Source organism: Taudactylus pleione, unplaced genomic scaffold (genome assembly GCF_031769625.1).
Source record: "Taudactylus pleione unplaced genomic scaffold, aTauple2 ptg000270l, whole genome shotgun sequence".
Classification (NCBI taxonomy): domain Eukaryota; kingdom Metazoa; phylum Chordata; class Amphibia; order Anura; family Myobatrachidae; genus Taudactylus; species Taudactylus pleione.
The window spans coordinates 4,203,619-4,226,328 of record NW_028284672.1 but is presented as its reverse complement, the minus strand read 5'-3'; positions in this window follow the sequence as shown (position 1 = coordinate 4,226,328).

The following is a 22,710-nucleotide window of genomic DNA, read 5'->3' as shown; positions in this document are numbered from 1 at the left end:
TATCCAAGCACAATAATACATCAGCTAATAGAATAGTAACAGCTAGATGCAGAATGCACCTAGAAACAAAACCTTTCAAGATAAGCACAATTGATGTACGAAGTCAGTTTAAAATATTAGTAATTTCAGTTCGGTTATAGTTGTTGTTATAAATAACTCAAAATTACCCAAGTTATTCAAATCTAAATTAAAAGGTATGTCACCAAGTTTTAAGAATACTTTACTTAATGCTTAGCCATTGTGCACCATTCATTCACTACAATAAACACTCTCCGATATGGCTGCATATATACATGTGGACCTTGCAGGGTCAATCACGGAGCGTAGCATATATCAATTTCTTCCTGACTTCTAAATGAGAAAGAAATCGCCCAGAAAACATACCGAGATATCCGAGAATGAAAATGTGTGTGAGATTTCCTAGTCATTCAGATGCAATGATTGCATTTGTACCGTGTTGAGTAAATGACGCTCTATAACCATCTGACTCGCTTGCTTTCCTAAGCATTTCTAGTTTACAACATGCTGCATTATAGAAAATTATTGTTCATGAACCAATTTGTACACTGTATCGCTATAAAAAACTTGAACACAAAATTTGTGTTAGAGGAAAGAATTTGAAGAACACATCAAATGAATGCAGATCTCATTAACTTTTATTTTTTGAGTGACATTTGTTGTTTCAGTGCAGAGATTGAAATGAAATGATGTTTCATCAGAAGTAGTGACTGTTTGGTTCCGATTTCTAACTTTGCAATTGTGAGGATCCAATGTTTACTCCCCATCGCAAGTTTTTCCCCCGATATTCTATCGATGTACCTGGGTGGGGATGTGTTTGTTTGATTGGCTCCCATATGTACAGGACATATGTGCACTTTCAGTTAAACCTCTCTGTATTTAAAAACGTATTTAAATTTGGTTGTTGTCGGTTCTCTGAGAACCGGACCTGCACATCTCTACTTCTTATTATAGAGGATTTTAACCACCCAGACAAACCAAGACTCTGACCTCTCCCAATGCTACAATTTTGTAGCTGAACTATTATGTGGATGGGTTTAGTAACCACTTTAGTAAGCACATGAACATGCCATTGGTCTCATTCTAAATTGCAACAAGTATGCTGGGAACATAATGTGTGATGGAAAGATAATTATAACTTGAATTCTCACCTTTAACCAGCTTCAACAAACAACAAACAGCAGACAAGAGGCGTTATTGTTGTACAATGGGTTTTTCATTTTTTATTTGAAAAGCAAAACAAGGAGGTCACACTTCATTTCACGGAGCAAACCTTTATCAGGTAGGTAATGATACGTGAGACTTTCCACTTTGATCACAAATATACATGTATATAAAAAACAAACTAACATACAGCAATGTTATTCTAAATTACAATGAAACTTGTTAAATTAAGATAGGTGTCGGGATTTCGACACCTATCTTTAGTCCCATCGCGCTCTGTACTGCTACCCCTGCCTTTGGTGCACATACTGTCACAGAAGTACTAGGGGAGCAGGAAGATCATAGGGCAAGTGCCAAGGGAATGGGTGAAATGGGTGCTGGATGCACTTTGCACCTATGTATCAGGGTGTCTCACCAGGCACCTTGCAATATGGAAAAGGGTGCATGTGGGGCAGCGCCACCCTCTCAGCCTTGTGCCCTTGACCAGTCTCACACCCCTCATTACAATTCAAAGAAAGCAGTCCCAAGGATTGCACTCTGACTCATTATCAAGCTCTTTTGCTGAAAAACTTCACAGTGAGAAAAGTGCTACATCGGGAGTCCCGGGACAGCCTCTTTCTGGAAGTGCTGCCATGGCAACCAGGTATTGTGAAATAGCAAGGATCAGAGCTAAACAATTCATTTTTTTTTTATAGGCGAAACACCATGATGTATTAAAAAAAAGGCCCTTAAATCTTTTGCTTTGTCCAGTCACCCACTAAACAGCACATAAATACAATCATCTGTCCTCACATTGTCATTAGGCAAGTGGTCATTTGCAAAGAAATGATACTCACACTTAAAAAAAAGTCACTCAGTGTAAGCCGTCCATTGAAGTGAAAGAAACTTCTGCTGTTTAAATACATGATATTTTTTTCCCCTGTAAGAAAGCACCAAACAAAACATTATATATATCACTTTACTATCATTATACATATCACAGCATAATTGTACCTACCTGTCAAAGGCAAGCATTGTGTATTTGTGTGTGACAACAGGGCATTTAGGGAGGAAGAATAATTGGTTGGTTTATTATTATTTTTTTTATATATTCACTATTTCAAAACCATTCGATGTTTGATCTGTTTGATGGCAAAAACAAAGTGCTTCATAATTGTTTCGTTTTTCTTTTCTTTATCCACGAAGTGTGAAATTATAGTTTTATTAGCTGCACACCTACTGGGCAGAGCAGATGAAATTGTAGCCTGAATTATACATACACTGAGGAAAGCTGTCGAGTTTAAGCCACTATAGAGTGTAATTTAAATGATGCCATATGTTTTATTTTTACAAACAAGAAGTTAAAAATTACAATTTGGCAGCCAGGTCTGAAGTTATACCCTGTCTACATGCAAGATTTACAAATATGTTGAAAAAATGTAATATTTTAGGTAGAGATGAGCAGGTCGGATTTGACACGGTTCTTCCCACAAGTTTGAATATGCATTAGGGGTGTGCACCGGCCACTTTTCGTGTTTTGTGTTTTGGTTTTGGATCTGGATCTTTCTTCGTGTTTTGGATCTGGATTGGTTTTGCCAAAACCACCCTTCGGTGTTTTGGGTTCTGGGTTTTGTGATTTGGATCTGTATTTTTTTTTAAAAAAGCATAAAAACAGCTAAAATCACAGAATGTGTTGATTTTTCTGCTCCTATGCTATTATTAACCTCAAAAACCTTAATTTCCACTAATTTCCAGTCTATTCTGATCACCTCACAATAGTGTTTTTATGTCCAAAAGGTTGCACCGAGGTAGCTGGATGACTATGCTAAGCGACACGAGTGGGCGGCACAAACATGTGGCCCATCTAGGAGTGACACTGCAGTGGCAGACAGGATGGCAGTTTGAAAAACTAGGCCGCAAACAGTACATAATGCAAAGAAAAAAAAAGAGGTGCAAGATGGAATTGTCCTCGGGCCCTCCCATCCAACCTTATGTTGTATAAACAGGACATGCACACTTTAACAAACCAATCATTTCAGCGCCAGGGTCTGCCACACGACTGTGGCTGAAATGATTGGTTCGTTTGGGCCCCCACAAAAACAAGCTGGCAATTAATCTGTCCCTGCACAAACTGGCTCTATGGAGGCAAGATGTCGTCCTCATCCTCCTTATTCACCAATTCCTCACTCTCTTCAGTGTTGTGTACATCCTCATCCTCACAGAGTATTAATTTGTCCCCGCTGGAATCCACCACCACAGGTCCCTCTGTACGTTCTGGAGGCTGGTCTCCCTGGAAGACTTGATAATTCATTTTTATGAACATCATCTTCTCCACATTTTGTGGAAGCAACCTCCTACGCCTTTCGCTGACAAGATTCCCAGCTGCACTAAACACTCTTTCAGAGTACACACTGGAGGGGGGTATTTTACTCAGGTAAAATAGAGCCAGTTTGTACAGGGGCCTCCAAATTGCCTCTTTTTCCTGCCAGTACAGGTACGGACTGTCTGACATGGCTACTTGGATGCTGTCACTGATGTAATCCTTTAACAGACAGACGCACGCTTGTCGCTGCTGCTTTGAGGATGCAGGAGCGGCTACAGCCCACACATTTCACAAAGACAAAAAAAAAGAATTTTTTATTCTTTGTGGAGCGCACTTTGAGGGTTACACCATCCTTTAACAGACACAGACGCACGCTTGTCGCTGCTGCTTTGAGGATGCAGGTGTGGCTACAGCCTACACATTTCACAAAGACGGAAAAAAAAAGAATTTTTTATTCTTTGTGGAGCGCACTTTGAGGGTTACACCATCCTTTAACAGACACAGACGCACGCTTGTCGCTGCTGCTTTGAGGATGCAGGTGCGGCTACAGCCCACACATTTCACAAAGACAAAAAAAAAATAAAAATTTATTCTTTGTGGAGCGCACTTTGAGGGTTACACCACCCTTTAACAGACAGACACACGCTTGTCGATGCTGCTTTGAGGATGCACGTACAGTGCAGACAATTCACAAACACAGAAGAAAATGTTTTATTTTTGTTGGAGTGCACTTTGGGGGTTACACCACCCTTTAATGGTCAAGCCAGCCGGCCCTTTACCTATAACACAGGCGCACTCTTGGCGCTACTTTGTTGATGCACGTGCGGCTACTGCGCACACAATTCACAGTCAAAAAAATATATTTTTTAATTTTTTTTGGAGTGCACTTTGGGGGTTACAGCACCCTTTAACTGACAAGCCAGCCGACCCTTTACTTATGGGACACAGGCGCACGCTTGGCGCTGCTCCTTTGTTGATGCACGTGCAGCCACAGTGCACACAATTCACAAAGAAAATATTTTTTATTTGGTTTGGAGTGCACTTTGGGGGTTACAGCACCCTTTAACGGTCAAGCCAGCCGGCCCTTTACTTATGACACAGGCGCACGCTTGGCGCTACTTTGTTGATGCACATGCGGCTACTGCGCACACAATTCACAAACAGAAAAAATTATTTTTTTTTGCACTTGGGGGGAGCACCCCTGACGGACAGAGCACCCCCTGGACAACACTACAGCACCCCTTTAGGTCTGGGACACTGCACAGGACTTTGGAATGGACACCGCCCCTATGGACAACTGACTGCACAACACAGTCCAGCCAGCCCCTATGGACTTTGGAGGAGTGGACACAGTCCCTATGGACAACAGCAGCACAGCACAGCACAACACTACACTACACAGCCCAGACAGCCCTAACTCCCACCCTCCCTCTTCACTGTCCACAGCCGAGTGAGAAAATGGCGCCGACGCGTGTACCTTATATAGAATCCAAAACCCGCGAGACCCGGAGGGCGGGCTGATGAAGTTTTGCCTCAATTTCAGATCTGAGTCAGGTGGGAAAAGTAGAGCCTGACTCGGATCGGCCTCGGATCGGGGGGGCTCGGATTTCAGAAATCTGAACCCGCTCACCCCTAATATGCATCAAAAAGTAATTTTTCCAGGAAGTTCGGATCACGCTTTTTTTGAATGTTTGTCATATGTAAAAATAAATAAAATAACACAGAGCTAAGACTATTAAAACTATGGTACCTTAGTGACACTATTAAACTTAATATAACAAGAATACAATAAAAGGTGAAAACCGTACAGGCGCTCCTAGTTATGGTGCCCGATAAATTCACAGTCGTACCCCAATACAACAACAATATCAAAGTAATAAAGTAAACAGGAATATCTCAGGGCGTTACCATGTTACCACCTAAACAAACTGAGTTCTATAACACAAAAAACATCTAGATTAAAAGTCTCACAAAGAAGACAATTTTTGAAGTAATTTTATGCAAGTCTTTTCAATAATGTAAAAGTTCTCTTTTATCCGATGTGAGGCTTATATGGAATGTCCACAGATCAAGTCTCTAGTCAAATAGGAGTCTTTCCCAAGTTGCATGGAGTGTACTCTCTTCTCAAGCCATATGCACTCAAAATAAACAATAGAGAGAAGAGGACATAGGGTCTGGTTCAGCAAGCACCACAAAGGAGAGAACGCACGCACTTGGCTGATGTTTTTGTACTGCACATACATCACACTGGATGTGCGCGAACTAGCCAGTGCGGCCGGGTAAGCGTACGCAGACTTCACGCAGCATGCACGCAGACCCCTTCTGACATTGATTGACAGAAAGTGCCATTTGTGGGTGGTGACGGGGGTGGTCGGGCGAACGCAGGCGTGCCTATGAACTAGGATACCGTTTTAGCGGCGTCCATAATTAAGCCAGTGCAGCGACGGACACAGTGATGAGACTCCGTGCACACAGCAAGTTGCCAAGATCCTGCGCGAGGTCTGGTCAACCACTATTATGCAAATGTGGCCGATGATTCTCGATGTTACCGATGTTTACACTATCTTGTGTACTCAGAATTTGAGTAAAGGGAGATGGGCGGCTTAATATAAGGCTGGACGTCTGCATCTTGTGCTGCTGTCTCCGTGCATATGCATTCATTAGCATATTCCCATAACGGACAGGTGCGTGCGTTCTCTCCTTTGCGTTGCTTGCTGAATCAGGCCCATAGTGCAGATCAAAAATGATTTCATTGTCAGAAAAGCACTAAATGAATTAAATAAATAAAAAATACACAATAATGACCATACCATTAGCATAAAAAATTATGGTATGGAATCAACAATATGGACTGAAGGGATTGGAACCATACCGTGGTGGATCCACCAGATGGAACTAGGACAGTGGTTCTCAAACTCGATCCTCAGGACCCCACACAGGTCATGTTTTCCAGGACACCCAGCAAGTGCACAGGTGTATTCATTGCTTCCTGACACATTTTAAAAGATGCACAGGTGGAGCTAATTATTTCACTTGCTATTCTGTGAGGAGACCTGGAAAACATGCACTGTTTGGGGTCCTGAGAACAGAGTTTGAGAACCTGTGAGCTAGAAAATGTTTTTTAATCAGTGGGAGGCTCCAGAAACTTCCCTCCTCACTTCCAGACTCCGTTCCAGGAGGTTAGACCAGGTGGGTTCACTAACAGAAATGTCCCACCGTCCTTAGAGAAGTGCATAGGTGAATACAATAAACCATCAACGCGTTTCAAGTCGCTTGACTCTTCCTCAGGGCTGCATGTAGTCACCTATGCCTGTGAATCCTCTATTTATATGTGGTTTTGGCAGGAAATGACATCATTATCTATAAAAAAAACAACTATATTTTCATCCCAAAACATTACATAGACATGTTTGAAAACTTTGAATATATATATATATATAAATATAAATATGTATGGTAAAAACATTGCAACAGCATAAAAAACTGTTTCTTAAACATCCAGAACTATATGATCATGAAACCGGAAGTGACGTCACGGCTGAGCACTTCCGGTATCGTCGCTACTATAGAATACAATCTCCATGAATGGGTGTTATAGAATTCAGTTTATTTAGGTGGTAACATAGTAGCGCCCTGGTCCAAAAAGTAGTGGGCCTGGTATTTTGGGGGCCAGAAGGTTGAGACAGATGTTTTTAGGATTGCAGGAGGCTGCAGCAGGTGCATTTTTATTTTTTTTAAGTCTTCACTTTAGAGACACCAAAATATACTAGTACCCATTTACATGTACCCCAAATTTAACTACGGTACTAATTTTTCTAAAAAAATCATTGCTTTATATAATTTTTCCACACTTATGTAAATATGGATATAACAGCCCTTTGACTCAAAATACCTTTATTAGGGCTATTAATACGTTTCTATATTGATTCTAAGGGTCAGTTAGGCTTTTTATGGGGTACAGACTTATTTCCCCAAAATATGCTGTCCTTTTCGCTAGTTTCACTTTTCACTACATTCACCTATCTGCGTTTTCACCATTTTTGGAATTGAATAGGGAGAAAAGCGGGGACGCGCAGGCAAAAACATTGCGTCCAAACAGGCGAATGAGGGGAAATCATCGCGCTTTACAGCGATCTCTGCTTTTTGCGGCTAACTGAATCCAGTCCTATGTTGTACAAAAGAGAGATGTGACCAGTGTAAGTGTATACAACTTATAGTAACAAGTATACCCCATATCCATTGACAGGTAATAAGATACATATAAAATGGGTTGGGTACAGAATCCCGACAGTCAGAATACTGACAGTGGCATCCCGACAGTAAAAATTCAGACAGATTTAGTTAAGTATTTTAACCCTTACCTTAATCCTTCTCCTAACCCTCCCACAGCCTAACAATAACCCTCCCCCTAACCCTAATACTTCCCACCGGAATGTGTTGGGATTCTGACCATCAGGATGCCGCTGTCAGTATTGTGACCGACGGGATCTGGACTAGATCTTGGATAAAATGATATCGAAGTATATAGTTGGAATATGTTATTGTTAGGACAATACCCTTAAAGAGCTAATAAGTTCCCTAAAATCATTTCATTACGTAATTAATAATGAAGTAATTCATTAAGTATCTAGCTATAATAAGACGTCTTTACAATAGAATTCAACATGCTCACGCTCAGATTCTGTCGGCACTTGGATGCCCACAGAACTTCAAGCCCCAGATAGAAGAACTTATTAACTCAGGGTACTGCAGCAAGAACTTTGATGGAAGGAGCACTAAAAGGATATAGACAGACTAGTAAATATACGCCGAGGTGTATACTCCAAAGTGCAGGTTTTTAGAAGTGGAGATGTTGCCCATAGCAACCAATCAGATTTTACTTAACACTTATCTAGCACCTTGTAAAGAAAATAGCTATAATCTGATTAGTTGCTATGGGCAACATCTCCGCTTCTAAAAACCCGCACTTTAGTAAATATACTCCTTGGTGTGGATGAAAGTGCACTAGTTGCTGGATTATGATATTCTAGTAACAGGGCGGAAAGATAAAGAGGCCTATGTATCAGTGCTGTGATTCCCCGTTCTGCAGGCCGATCTGCAGATATCTATGATCAGCAATCTGTCGGCGTATCGGGGAAAAAAGTGCATGTTATAAATACCCGACTCGCCGATCTGGACCATTTTTTGGTCAGGATCAGCAAGTCGGGGAAATGCAACATGTTAGATTTCTCCTATCCCTTGAGCCAGCCATTGGCTCCATTCTGTCGTAGAGGTATGGGGCCCTTAAAGCTCAGTTCCATAAACAATCAGAGGCCATGGACAGTCACTAGGCAATGTCAGTAAGTGATCCAATATCAAGGACAGGTAAAAAGCAAAGCAAAGTACATTAACAAGCAAAGGTCAGCGCAGGAGATGCAGAATCCAAGGTCAATCACCAACACAGGTGCATCATAGTAACTTTTACCTGTTTTCAAAGACTATTACACTAATCTACTACATTTTCAGTATGGTAATTCTTCCTCAGCTTTACTACATGATGGCCTCTTGTTCGAATACTTCTCTCCCTCTGCAAACTGCTCGCCCATACCTCCCAACTTTCCAGCATTCAGCGGGACAGTCATATTTTTCTGGGACTGTCCCGCTGTCCCACCCGCGGGCCACAGTGTCCCACGGTGGGGGGGAGGGGAGTTGGGGAGAGCACATACTGCTCCTCTACATAGCAGAGCAGCGAGTGTGCAGAAGGAGAACAGATGCCGTGAGCATGCACACGGCATCTGTTCACCAGTGTAGGGAGAGCCTGGGGGCTACCCAGCAACTCAGAGAAAAAGTTGGGAGGTGTGGCTTGCCTCTTGTTACTTGTTAACCTTTGATACAACTTGAAGCTTCTATTATAGCTCCCCTCCCCTTCTCTACCCAAAAATATTGAGGTGTTTTAGTATTTCGTAGTCATCCAAGTTATATTAGTTAAATAATCCAAGCAACATTTTTGTAGCACTTTTTTTGCACTCTAATTTAGTTATGTCTTACTGGAGATGTGGCCTCAGAACTGTACACAGTACTCTAGGTGTGGTCTCGCCAATGATGAATACAGTGGCATCACTCCCACTTTGTTAACGCTACTAAAGACTCCTCCTTTGCAGAATAAAGGGCCTACTGTGTAGTCCCTGAAGTGTATCCATTTACTTATCACTAATACTATTTATCCTTTCACATTACTCTGCTACACTGTCTGCAAAACTTTAAGTCACTTACAACAGTAGGGAAGAAAAAAAGATTTCAGTAACGCTTGGCACTATGGGCCTGAATGAGAGATGGATGGTTTTGCAGAACCGCACAGGAGGGTGCAAATCCGTCCATTTCAGATGCAAATGCAGAAGGAGGTGGCAAACTGACATCACAGGCTGGGATCACCATAGCAAGCAGGATGGCAGAGTGGGAGCACAGAAAAAAACCATTAGCAACCTTAAAGACTGAGTGGAAGTGACATCATCATCAGGCGCCGATGACCAGTAGAGATGAGCGGTTCGGATTATAGGAAATCCGAACCCTGTCGAATTTAGGGGATCCGAGCTAATCCAAGTTCTGCTTGGATCTTTCTGCTGGGCTCGGATCCGAAAACAAGCCAAAACAGAGATCCCGGCGTCGCATCTGTGTTTTGGTTCGGAAAGCTTCCTCGGTCGGATCCAATCAGCGGCCGCTACTATGGTAACAGGCCACTGGTAGGCTGAGAATGGCTCTCTCAGCCAACCAGCGGCCTGTTAGCATGCTGGCAGCCGCTGATTGGATCTTGCAGATAGAAGCTGAGTGCTGTCACTGCCCCCCACCCTCTGGCCTGACATCCATGCTAGGCTGAGCGTGGATCACTGTACAGCTCCAACACGGCAATAATGTTTGGGTAATACCCCTCCTAATAAGGACTAATTCATAAAAAGGACTTCTGGCCGGTCCACAGCCACCAGCATTCGGACACGCTCTCTCCTGCCGACCATCACCATTCCACAGCGGCCAGGACGACAGCGCAGTGAAGGGCTTCACAAACCCTCCCTGCACAACGTGACATCACATAGGTACCGCCCAGTATCGGTACTATGTGCAGCAGTTTTTCTCTTACTGTCAGGGCCTTGTAGGCGCACACTAAAATAAAAGTGCTTTTTTTTAAAGAAGGTGTTCAGCGTTAACCGGCTCGACCCTGCCAATTAATACTGCCCGCCAGTAATAGACAGCCCCCGTGGCTCCGCCCTCCACTTCCTGCTCCTCACTTCACTTCATAGGACTGATGAAAAGGCTTTAGAGCCTTAAAAACGTCGACCTATATCTGTACCAATGCTTTTGTTCATTTAAACACGTTTTGACCTTCATTTTTGGGAGTGCCGCCTCCTTCTTTTCCTCACTGGCGCGGTGCTGGCATGCACCATCATAGGAGAAGTCTACTTTTCTAATTAATGTTAGGATGGCAGCCCCCAATTTTTTCTAGACTCTGAGTGTCGAATTTCTGGATATTATATATGTATGTACTATAAACATATATTTATACACAACTCTCTTACACCTAAGGTTGTTTTGTGTATGTATTATTTTAAACTTTTTTATTTTATTTCTTAACATATAGTTGATATTTGCAATCTTTCCTTACACTGACACATTAAGGTGCCCATATATCATTGAATATTTGAGATGAATTCCCCAAAACATCAGTTTTCGGGGGTTTACCTCAAATATTAAGTATCTCCTGAATGTATTATGGAGGGACCACAGCAAGTATTTCCAATACCTGCTGCGATCCCTCCAGTCCCGCTGGCAGCCATAATTCCCATAGGGTGTATAAACACTGTGACTGACACCTTGGACTGTAGCCCACTGTGTATACAAGCACTGTGACTCGTTGGGCCGTACCCCACTGTGTATACAAGCACTGTGACTCCTTGGGCCGTAGCCCACTCTGTATACAAGTACTGTGACTCAGCTGGCCGTACCCCACTGGGTGGGTGGGAGGGCCCAAGGACAATTCCATCTTGCTCTAGCTTTCATTTCTGCCACTGCTGTGTGGCAATGTTTCATAGATGTGCTTTAAACTGTGGTGTCTGTGCCGCTGCTCTGTCACTTAGTAACCAGCCAGCTCACTGCAGCCTTTGGCCAATAATGGTGAAAACAATATTATAAGCTGTGAGGTGGTCTAACTTGACTGTAAATGACTGGAAATTGAGGTTAATAATATTCTAGGAAGAAAAAAAATATCAATTTACGTGATTTTAGCTTTTTTTTGTAAATTTTTGTAAAAAATCCAAATCCAAAGTCACCGCAGTTTGGCAAATCCAAAGCTGGACGACGAATTAGAACCAAATCCAAATCCGTCAAAAATGGTCCGGCGCACATCCCTACCCCTGCATGAGAGAAAAGCAAACTCCCGTCTGCAGGAACAGGTAGGAGGCTAGGGTGAGTTAGTTAGGAGCGACTGGGTCCTCTACACTGACCCCCTGGCACCACCACAAGGCAGTAACAATGATCATCAATCTCTGACCGGCTCCCACCAAACACTACAAAAAGTTATAAACATTTTAATTGTGTATATTGCATGTGTTCTTATTTTTCTTTTCTTCCACCTTACTTTATTTAGTTTTATCCATTATTAATTCCTTTTTTCCATATTATAGTTATTTATTTTTGTACTTTCCAACATTATATACAAATTATACCATTTTCTACACAGAACTCTTTCACTATATGTAATTGTTTATGCCATAATCTGTGCCGATATGTTACATAAGCAGAGTTGACATTAGTCTAAAAGTGAAACAGGAGTCAATCTATTCTCTATTTGTTGTTAATAGGGGGTGAAGGTTAAGTGATACACCAAATCTTTATTTCGGCATAAGTTGAAGTAATACTAGAGGTTCTGGTAATTATTGGAAAACAAAAAGAAGCCTCAAGACTAATACAGTATAGCTATTAGATCCTAGTTAACACTAAGTTTTATTAGTTAGAGTAATATCCTGATAATCACCTTAGTAGTTAGTATGGCAGAACATTGTTCTTATAGAATATAGAGTATGGAAGTTAGCTGGTTATCGGTGAAATGTAGAATTGTAAAGTGAATGTTATGTGAATACTTGTAACTTGGTTATGATAAAGTAAGTATACTCTGTGCCAACTAGTAATTACACTTAGCTGTTAATGAACCCTTTAAATGCGATCCTGAGAAGAGTTCCTGACCAAAAAAAAGTAAATAAAGAAACCATTTTATGTATGACACTCTAGAGAAAATGGCCTCAGTCTCTGTACATAAGATATCTGACTCAGGCTCCCTCTTGTTTCAGTTGTTACTTCAGGCCAACCACCCTCTGTTTTTAATCTGTTTCCGCGTGCACAGTCTGCAGCACTGGCCCTAACCGGTACTGACAGATTCTGGCCCACACCACCAATTATGTATAATTACATATTATTTAATGCATAATTGTGGTACAATAACAAATCATAACAATATATACATTAACTATTAAGCTGGGGTAATAAATATATACTTCAATTCTTAACACACAGTTCATATAGCCATAACATATTATAGTCAGACTGCCTATTTGTTGGCTTAACCCTGAACAGGGGTTACACTTATAAACATGCAAACACTATTCAACTTATGATTCAAGTTTAAAACAGCAGGCTAATATGTGATCAAAGCAATCTCTTGGATAAACTATTAAAATCACAAAGCCTGCACTTATAAACCAGCTGTAATGTGAAAGCAATTAATAAAATGAAACACTATAAAAACAAATCTATGGGGGGAGTTCAATTCAGTGCGATGTACAATAGCTGCGGGCGGGAGCTCTCACAGCTATTCAATACAACGCGCTGTTTGGGCGGGCAAAGGATTTCTTCTTGCACCCCCCTGGGGATGTGAGGAGAAATCCGACAAGTGCTGGGCACGCAGCTGTTTGCCGGCTTAGCGCGGTGCTAACAGCCGCGCACCCGGCACTTTAGTTGGAGAATTCTGGTTACCACGCCTTAAGACCCAGGTGAAGTTGCAAGAACCGGCATTCTCTGACTTACCTGCATCCCGACAAGGCACACAGCGCATTGAATAGCTGCGGGAGCTCCCTCCCATGTCTATTCATAATCGCGCTGAATTGAATTCCCCCCTATGAGTTGCCGTAGTTCTAAAGTTGTGTTATATTTAATATGTTCACATAATATAATAAACTTACATATATACATATATTACACAGTATAAAAAAATGAAAAGCATTTAAATTCCCAAAATTTAAATGCAATATTGCACTATTAATAGTTTAATAGGTAGAATCATCCACATGGGAAGAAACAAGCCTTCAAAGATATATGCAGTGAGAATTGCACTTTAGTATAGTGTTGTAGCAGTGAAGGATTATTATCCATATAACAGTCTCTCCAATTGTAACATATTTGGTGGCAATATAATGTGAATCACAGCATTGCAGTGTTACAGGCTCTTTATAGGACCTGTACGGAGTCTCCTAGTAAGGAGACAAGCTCTCCTAGGATGCCAATAGCGTATCAGAATGCTTTGGTAGGAAAATATCCTTTTAGAAATCCAAACCGGAAAAGTGCAAATGTCAACATGCCTGCCCTGTTTGGGCTGTATATCGGGGGGCCTGTTTCAGACTTGTACACAATGCAGAGGTTATCGCAGTTGAGCAATGTTTAGCAAATGCAACTTGATGTTTGCAAAGTATCCATTATCGCAATGTCCTTAGAAAACCACTGGGCTCCATGGGCATTCCTGGGTGGAGTCGGGGACATTGCTGAAAGTGAACGCAAAAAAAGGCCGGTCCGTGGGCATGTTATGGGAGTTCCAAGGTTGAGACCGCGATAGCGGTTGCTCAGATCCAGTCTCAAAGGCCATATTTAGAGAGATATAACCGATTCTCTGCAGTCCAGGACATACTCGAGTGGTCGATGTGCGTCCAATGTTGGGTTGATGATGGTGTGTTCTCAACCTAGGGGGGATATACTCACAACGCAGATAAAGGAAGTGGGTGTAGCAGCATTTGCTCATTCCGTTGCATGCTAGTTCTGGGGGCGAGTCTGTTGGCAGGCATTAGCATATTTTCCAAAAGATATTGGGGGTCGTTCAGACCCGGTCGCAAGCGCTGAGCGCTCGTAACAGGGTCAGTGTTTCCCCACTGGACATGTGCACGTCAGAGCCGGCTGGCTAGCGATGGGCATTCCATCGCTACGGGTCTCGCACCAAAGGGGGCGAGCTGTCAATGGTGAGTGACAGCTCGCCGCGTTTGGGAGGCGGGTAGGGGGCGTGGCCGGCCAAACCGACAGAACGCTTGCCGTTTGGGTGCGGCCCCACTGACATCAGCAATGATGTCAGTGGGGAGCTTCCTGCTCGATCAGAGCAGGAAGCTCCCTGGGGCTAGCGGTTGACGAGACCCAACCTTAGGGTCTCGTCGCAAGCCCCGATGGTCTTGACCATTGTGACCATCACCCTGGTCGATCGCAAGAGCTGTGGGTGGTAACCCACAGCCTAGCGATCGACCAGGAGGCGGCACTTAAAAAAGTAAGCGGCCGCCCTCATTCAGAGCGATCGCTTGCAGCAAGCGATCAACTCTGAATGAGGTCCATAGTCTCTTATGCGCAAAATAAAAGAGCAGCAGTTATCACAATAGTATCACCAATACTAAATATAGAACATAAAATAAACACGAAGGATACATGCTCCTTATTGCTATACAGTGAAAAGAAAAAAAAAAAAGACTATTGATGGAAAAAAACTCAGCGACGCATTTCACCTTGAGGAAGATCAAACTGTCAAAACGTGTCGGTGGTGGATGGAAGCTACATTGCGATTGCTCAGGTGTGACTTGAAGGGTGTTTCAGGTGGAAGTATTCGTGCCTAAGCTGAACATATTTGAATACTTTTTACTTGGGATACACTTATTCATTACCCTTTTCTGGTACAGTTTGCCTCACCATTGTATTATTTCACGTCTTGTTTATGCCTTAATGTGTATAGTGATTAAATGATTTTATGCCATGAGAAGCACATTTCTTGTTTCTTTTGAGGTCCCATGTATACACAGTGGTTGAGTAAGATTTTGGATGACTAATGCTGCATTGCTATTGGACTATACATTTATGAAGTTGGAACTTCGGTGTGGTACTTTTCCATCAATAGACTATTTTTTCTTATTAGCATATTTTCGTACATAGGTTGCATGATCGCAGCTATGAATGTAATAGCATACAGCTGATTCAGGCTTATGATCCTTAAATCCTCTAAACTAACGTGTTTCTATGCTGTCTCCACCTATCTCAAAAGGTAAATGAAGGTATAAGGTAGTCTGGCCCTGATTCAGAGCCGGACGCTCTGACAGAGTGCTCACTCTGAATCAGGGCATCTTTTTTTTTTTTATGGAGCGGCCTCCAGGCCGCTCGCATTGCTGTGGGTTACCACCCACAGCTAATGCGAGCGGCCAGGATGATGGTCACGATGGTCAAGACCATCGGGCTTGCGACGAGACCCTTGTGGTAGGGTCTCGTGGCCGCAAGCCCGAGAGCTTTGGCTCAAACAGAGCCGAAAGCTCTCCCACTGACATCCCATGGGAACGCCTCCATCTGGGCAGCCACCCCCCCGACCCGCCCACCAAAGGGGGCGTGCTGTCACTCGACATCGACAGCACGCCCCCTTTGGTGCGAGACCCGGAGCGACGGATTGCCTGTCGCTATCCGGGTCTCGCGTATGTGCACGACGGAGCCGGCTCTGTCGTGCGCATGCGCTCTGGGCCACCATTGACCCGGTTGCGAGCACACAGCTCTTGCGGCCGGGTCTGAATCAGGCCCTCTGTCCCATTAATGGAATTTATAGCAGTTAGAGCTGATTGTTAAAGAGCATAGAGATGATTATTTGTGAACAAGTGGTTTAATTACAACTCTGTATTGTTAAATTAACGAGCAGATACAAATGTTTTTACCATAGTCAATTTTCAGTTTAAATAGTTCTTTTAACATAAGGTCCATAGGGAATAAATATTTCAGACCCAGCCCAAGAGTGCAGGTGGAGTCAGTTTTGCCACCTAGCCTGACAAGCATTTCTAAACCTGGGTTACCACTAGACAATTTGTTTGAATGACTTGACGTTTTCTGATGGATCGGAACATCAAATCGTTCAAATCAGCCAGTGTGTACGCACATTGCGCGTTCCCATGTCATGTGCAGATCTGCCGAACATGCTGAAGATGTGACTGACGACCCCATGCATTTGGATGCAGCGGGGACCAACATATCGTTTGTTCGTTCACCAGATCGTGTGGTGTGTACAGACCGCACAATATGTCGTTCATTGCATCTTCAGGTGGCCGGGTACAGCGGTCATCTAGTGTGTACCCAGCATCGCTCATTATAAAAAATGTATACTCAGCATTAAAAAAAAAAAAAAAAACTTTAATCACACCATAGATCAAAATTTTGCTTCAATAAGCTTTACTTCAATCCATTTGTCCATTGGAAAGGAGGGGGGTACATTGCACTCTCCTCATCTATTTTATGCTCTTTGATTGTAACACATATATGAGGTCTGTCTAAAAAGTTTGGAGAAAGGTCTGATGATATATCTGTATGCAACACTTGCAACAAGGTCGCCCATGCGCGCTGACATGCATGAACCTGCCCCCAGTCAGGGTTTGCCCGAGGCCGCTACTGCACTGCCATTGCATTCATTTCAACAGTGTCCTGAGCAGTGTGCGTCAAACAGCAATGGAACACCACCACAACATTAAGTTCTGCTTCAAATTGGGTAAATCGGCTACGGAGACGCACAAAATGTTGGTGAAAGTGTACGGGCAGGATGCTGTGAGTAGAAAATGTGTGTACGATTGGATTGCACTAGGGATGTGCAGGCTCGGATAGGTTCGAGTTTGCACTTTGAGTTCAGATTTTTCCCTCCAAAAAAATGGAACTCAGAAAGAGGCAAAACGTCATCTTACATGGACGAACATCATCATTCCTGGCCTCTTTCTGAGTTCCGTTTTTTTGGAGGGAAAAATCTGAACTCAACGTGCAAACTCGAACCTATCCGAGCCTGCACATCCCTAGTTTGCACGCTTTTGCAGTGGCAAGGAATCGGTAAAAGTCGAGCTCCATTGCATTTCGACACACACTGCTAGGGACACTCTGTTGAAAGGAATGCGGTGGGGGCCTCGGACAAACCCGACTGGGGGCAGGTCCAGACATGTCCATGCATGCCAGCGCACGCAAGTAACCTTTAGGAATGCGGTGGGGGCCTCGGACAAACCCGACTGGGGGCAGGTCCAGACATGTCCATGCATGCCAGCGCACGCAAGTAACCTTGTTGCAAGCGTTGCATACAGATATATCAGACCATTCACTGAACTTTTTAGACAGACCTTGTATATATATTACCAGGATTACATGTGGTTTTCCATGTTCTTGTGTACTCCTGCCCCTTTCTTTGGGGCTTGTAATTTATTCAGATGGCCAGGGACAGAGGGGAGGGTTTTCTTTTTATTGCATGCAGAATATAAATGCCTACTTTGTGAACTAAACTCTATACCCCATGATCGTAGTTTCCCAAATGGACTTCTAAATGTATTTAACATACTGATGTGACCTTCTACATCTCTGCTGCAGTTGCGCTGAGAAGCCCCTTTTGGCGTATCAGGTACCGTGAGACTCTGCTAGCGTCGTTTTGTCCTTTTTCCGAAAATGTTTTTTTTTCTTCCGAATATGCGTATAAATCGCAATGCAATGCGACTAGGATGTGCTAGCAGACTGTACTGATTAATTTGTTATGTGACACTTGTACATCTGTGTGTGACTGAGTCTCTGAATCTGTATATGAAATGCTACAATGCAGCGGCCGCAGCTTTTTTCATTCCACGTTCCATTGTGGTTCATATACAGACTCAGGTGCATACAGATATACCAGTGTCGCATATCATAATAATCAGCACAATATTGTTGTATTCCAATTCAGACGTATTTTCTGCAAAAAAAACAAACAAAAAAAAAGATGCCCGACGCAAGGACAGTAGCACGGGACCTGGCAGCTCACTCATGCCAGGCAAGACGCGCTGCGTGGCATACTGAGGCTAGATGTATGAGGACACATGTAATCACAGTGTGACGGTGAATAAAATGACCAATGAACATTTTATCAGCATATTCCAAAATTTACAATGACTACTACAAGCAATAATACTAAAATATTCACAATTCACTTTATAGATAATGTATTTAGTAAAAAATCTATTTTAGAGTGCAAATATGCTCTAACTTCTGGAACTTCTGTAAAAGATCATAGAAAGAATTATTGCATGGACACTGCTGTGCTAGTAGAATTAACATAAGAGTATTTCTGGATATAATTATTCCAACACTGTAATAGTTTAATTTTCATTAATTTCTCCTATATTGGAGTATGCAGCGTTTCATAAAAGTGGTTAGTTTCCAATAATATAAATGATGCGTTTCGTGTTGCAGCCCTCTTCATCAGATAGGAAACTTCTAAACGTTTAAGAAGTGCAAGTAGATGACCTGGAATGCTTAGTAGAAATTCACATACAATCTGCATTATAGTGCTGTGTCTGTGACTGCTCTATTAGTGAAACTTATCATTAAATAGAGGAGAAATTATATCTATGCTTGAGCTCAGGTAAAATAATTTGTAGTTCAGTCAGGGAGGGAATTGAGAAATGTGATCTAAGGGACTTTGACCATGGAGTGAATGCTGGTGCCAGACAGGATAGTTGAGTAAACCGTGAATTGTGGGGAAACAAAAAATATCCACTTAGTTCTGTAGGTGATAACTTCTGGTTAATGCACAGAATGACTAGACTGTTTCAGGGAGATACAGGAGAGCATCTCTGAATTCAAAGATTTAAGTGGATGGGCTACAGCAGCAGAAGACCACACCAGGTTCTACTACCTTCAGCTAAGAGGGGGAAACTGAGGCTACACTGAGCACAGATTCACCACCACAAGACAGTTGAAGATTGTTAAAACGTTGTATTTGGTCTGACAAATCTTGAATTCTGCTGCAACATGCAGATGGTAGGATGAGAACTGGGGTAAACATGAATCCATCTCGCCTCGTGTCATCGGTCCAGGCTGATGGTGTTGATGTAAATTTAGTGGGACTGTTCTTCTGGCACATATTCAACCCCTAAATATCAGCTGAGCATTGTTTAAATGCCTCATCCTACCTGAGTATTGCTACTAACCATGTGAATCCTATGTTATAAAGCACATCTTCTCAAGCTGGTTCCATGAACAGGATAATGAGTTCAGGGTACTCCAATGGAATTCATAGTCTCCAGATCACAATCCAGTGGAGCACTTTTGCAATGTTGTGTAATTGGAAATTTGCAGCATGAATGCAGCGGACAATCTGCAACTGCTCATCAATGCTATCACACCAACATGGAGCAGAAACTCTAAGGAATGTTTAAAGCATCTTGTCAAATGCATGCCATAAATAATTAAGGCTGTTCTGGTGGTAAAGGATGATGTCTTCACAGTGCTAGAAATGTGTACAACTGCATCTGTAAGTATACATGAATACACTTACGTATTTCATATAAACATACTCATAATTAAGGATGACCCAATGCTACACGAATACAATTATTTAAATGACTCACACCTTGGGGTTGTGTTATTCGTACTATCCACCATAGTGCCAGTGCCCCTACAATTTTCTATACTTGGCTATGGCAGTGTTTAGTAGATGGGAATCTTCTCTCTCCCTACATTCGATCTTTACCATAAGAACTCTTTATGTAACATCTGCTAAAGTTAACCATGGTTAATTTGATTCCATGCTGCAAGCTTCTCCTCCAGACATTGTCATCTTGCTTTGTAAACTAATGCACTGTTGTGGGAATCTAGGTACATAAGTGCTTCATAAGTCAGGTCCAATAAAAGAAAAATGTATGCTATAGCTTACAGGATCTCAAACTCAGAAAACGTGACCTGTGTGGGGTCCCGATCACAGAGTCACTCAGCAGGTGCACAGGTGTAGTCATTACTCACGGACACATTTTAAAAGATCCACAGGTGGAGATAATTATTTCACTTGTGATGCTGTTAGACCTGGAAAACATGCACTGTTTGGGGTCCTGAGGACCGAGTTTGAGAACCTGTGCACTATAGCATACAATTGCGTTTATTGGACCTGAACTATAGAACATTGCCATCTTACAAAGCAAGATGGCAATGTCTGGAGCAGAAGCTTGCAGCAGCTGATAGGCACAGTGAGGACGATCCTTGCCAAGTTTGGGTGCCTGATTTTAAAGCAGTGCTCAAATGAATTTAATTTTGCAGACAGAGTTCCTTATGAATTGCACCACATGTAGGTATACCACCCTTCACAGATCAATAGGGTAAAGACTAATTATTGAACCCTCATTAATCATGCCATTTGTCAGATGACTTAATGAGGTCCGACTATCCTTAGGGGTGGGTCTAGATGAGGTCACGTGAAACCTGAATATCCCAATTTCCTTGTGGTTTGTGCTTTTAAAACAAAGGATTCATACATATAAATTTTGTACGCTCACACATACAGGGCTTCAAATTCCATATATTGAGTTCATACAAAATCCCAGTTCCGTTGTTTGTCCTGCAACAAGTTCTTCGTATGTTACACAAAATGTGACATCACTTCCCAAGAATAATCCACTCTGGTTGTCACAGAAAGGCATGGTATTTACCAGGTGAGGTCATTTATGAAACGCACCTGATATGCAATACAAACATCCTTGATTTTGCCCAGGTGTCTGCCCTATGCACTTCAAGGTGGTTATCTGCTCTTTCCGCTCTTGGTAGATGCCTCCATAAGGTCAGTCTTGATGAACGGTGAGGCAGAACATCTTTAACAGCACGTTATAGTCCAACACCTTACTGCTCAGTGTACCCTAATGTATGGTTTTATATTAATCATGAGAGATCGGGGACATTGGGATTGTCTACCACGTGGCAATTCTGTGTATGATTGATTTTTATTAGATTGGAAATGTTCTAATACTACAGATATGCTGGCGGTATAAAAATAATTGTTAATAATTACAATAATAATATTAACCTCTACCAGCTCTCATTTGCTGATGTCAGCATCCCAACAGAATTAGGATATCGACACTTGTCGGTCTGTATCTTAACCCTTCCTCTCTCCCTGATGCCTAAACCTAACCTCCCTCTTCCTAAAACCTAACCCTCTCCTCTTAGTTCCTAACACTTCCCCTAGTGCCTAACCCCAGTACTTACCGCCGAAATTCTGACAGGTGTCGGGATTCTAAGCGCCAGCATCCCCAACTGTCTGTATTTTCACCGCATCCCGCACAAATAAATGTAGTATTTGCAATGCAAACTAAGGTCCTCCAACCAATACACCTATTCTGTACTTCAGTAGAAACTCCTCCCCTCAGTCTGTGCAAACTTCCTGCACTTCTGCAAAGACATCCCTCCTTGCTCTACAAACCTATGCAATCTGGAAGACATATAATCACACTTGTGTAAAATCTCTTGGTGCATTCAAAGCTGCAATTGCTCCATGGAGGGTCTGTTTTGACATTCGTAAATGGCTTCCATGAATTTCCCCCAATGCAAGCAGACCTGTTTTCTTCCTATGGAGTGTTAAGAAAATAAGAGTGCAGTGTTCACTTCAACAATTTTATTGTACAAAATTATTTCCCAGTAAATCGCTGACATTTTTCCATATGTACTAGAGGAGTAACAATATTTACACTCACTAATTTCCCAATTACTTACAATTTCATTACACAATTCACAGTGATGTAGTCATTTCATTAAAATGTCATGCCAGACAATGACCTGGTCACTGTAGCTCAATATATAAATATTTTCCAGGTTGACCGGTGAAACCAAGAGTCGCTCAAGACTAAAAAAATAAATAAAAAAAAGTGCAAACAATATAACCAACTAGATACCTCAGAAAAGATAGGGAAGGTTATTATGGTCAGTTTCAAAACGGAAGGAAAAAACTCCAGCTAATTGATTTCCTTACGTTACAATTTATTAATTTGTTTTCCTTTTTAATAAGAATATGCTAATTCTCCAAAATCAGCATTGGCTAAATGGGTTCAGAATGGATTCTTTAGTGTAAAGGTGCTCAAGTTGTGGCAGTCCTGATCACATGTGCTGGTGATGGCCAAATGGATATAATGCATTACTTAGAAGTAGTGGTTTCTGCAAATAATGTGTTT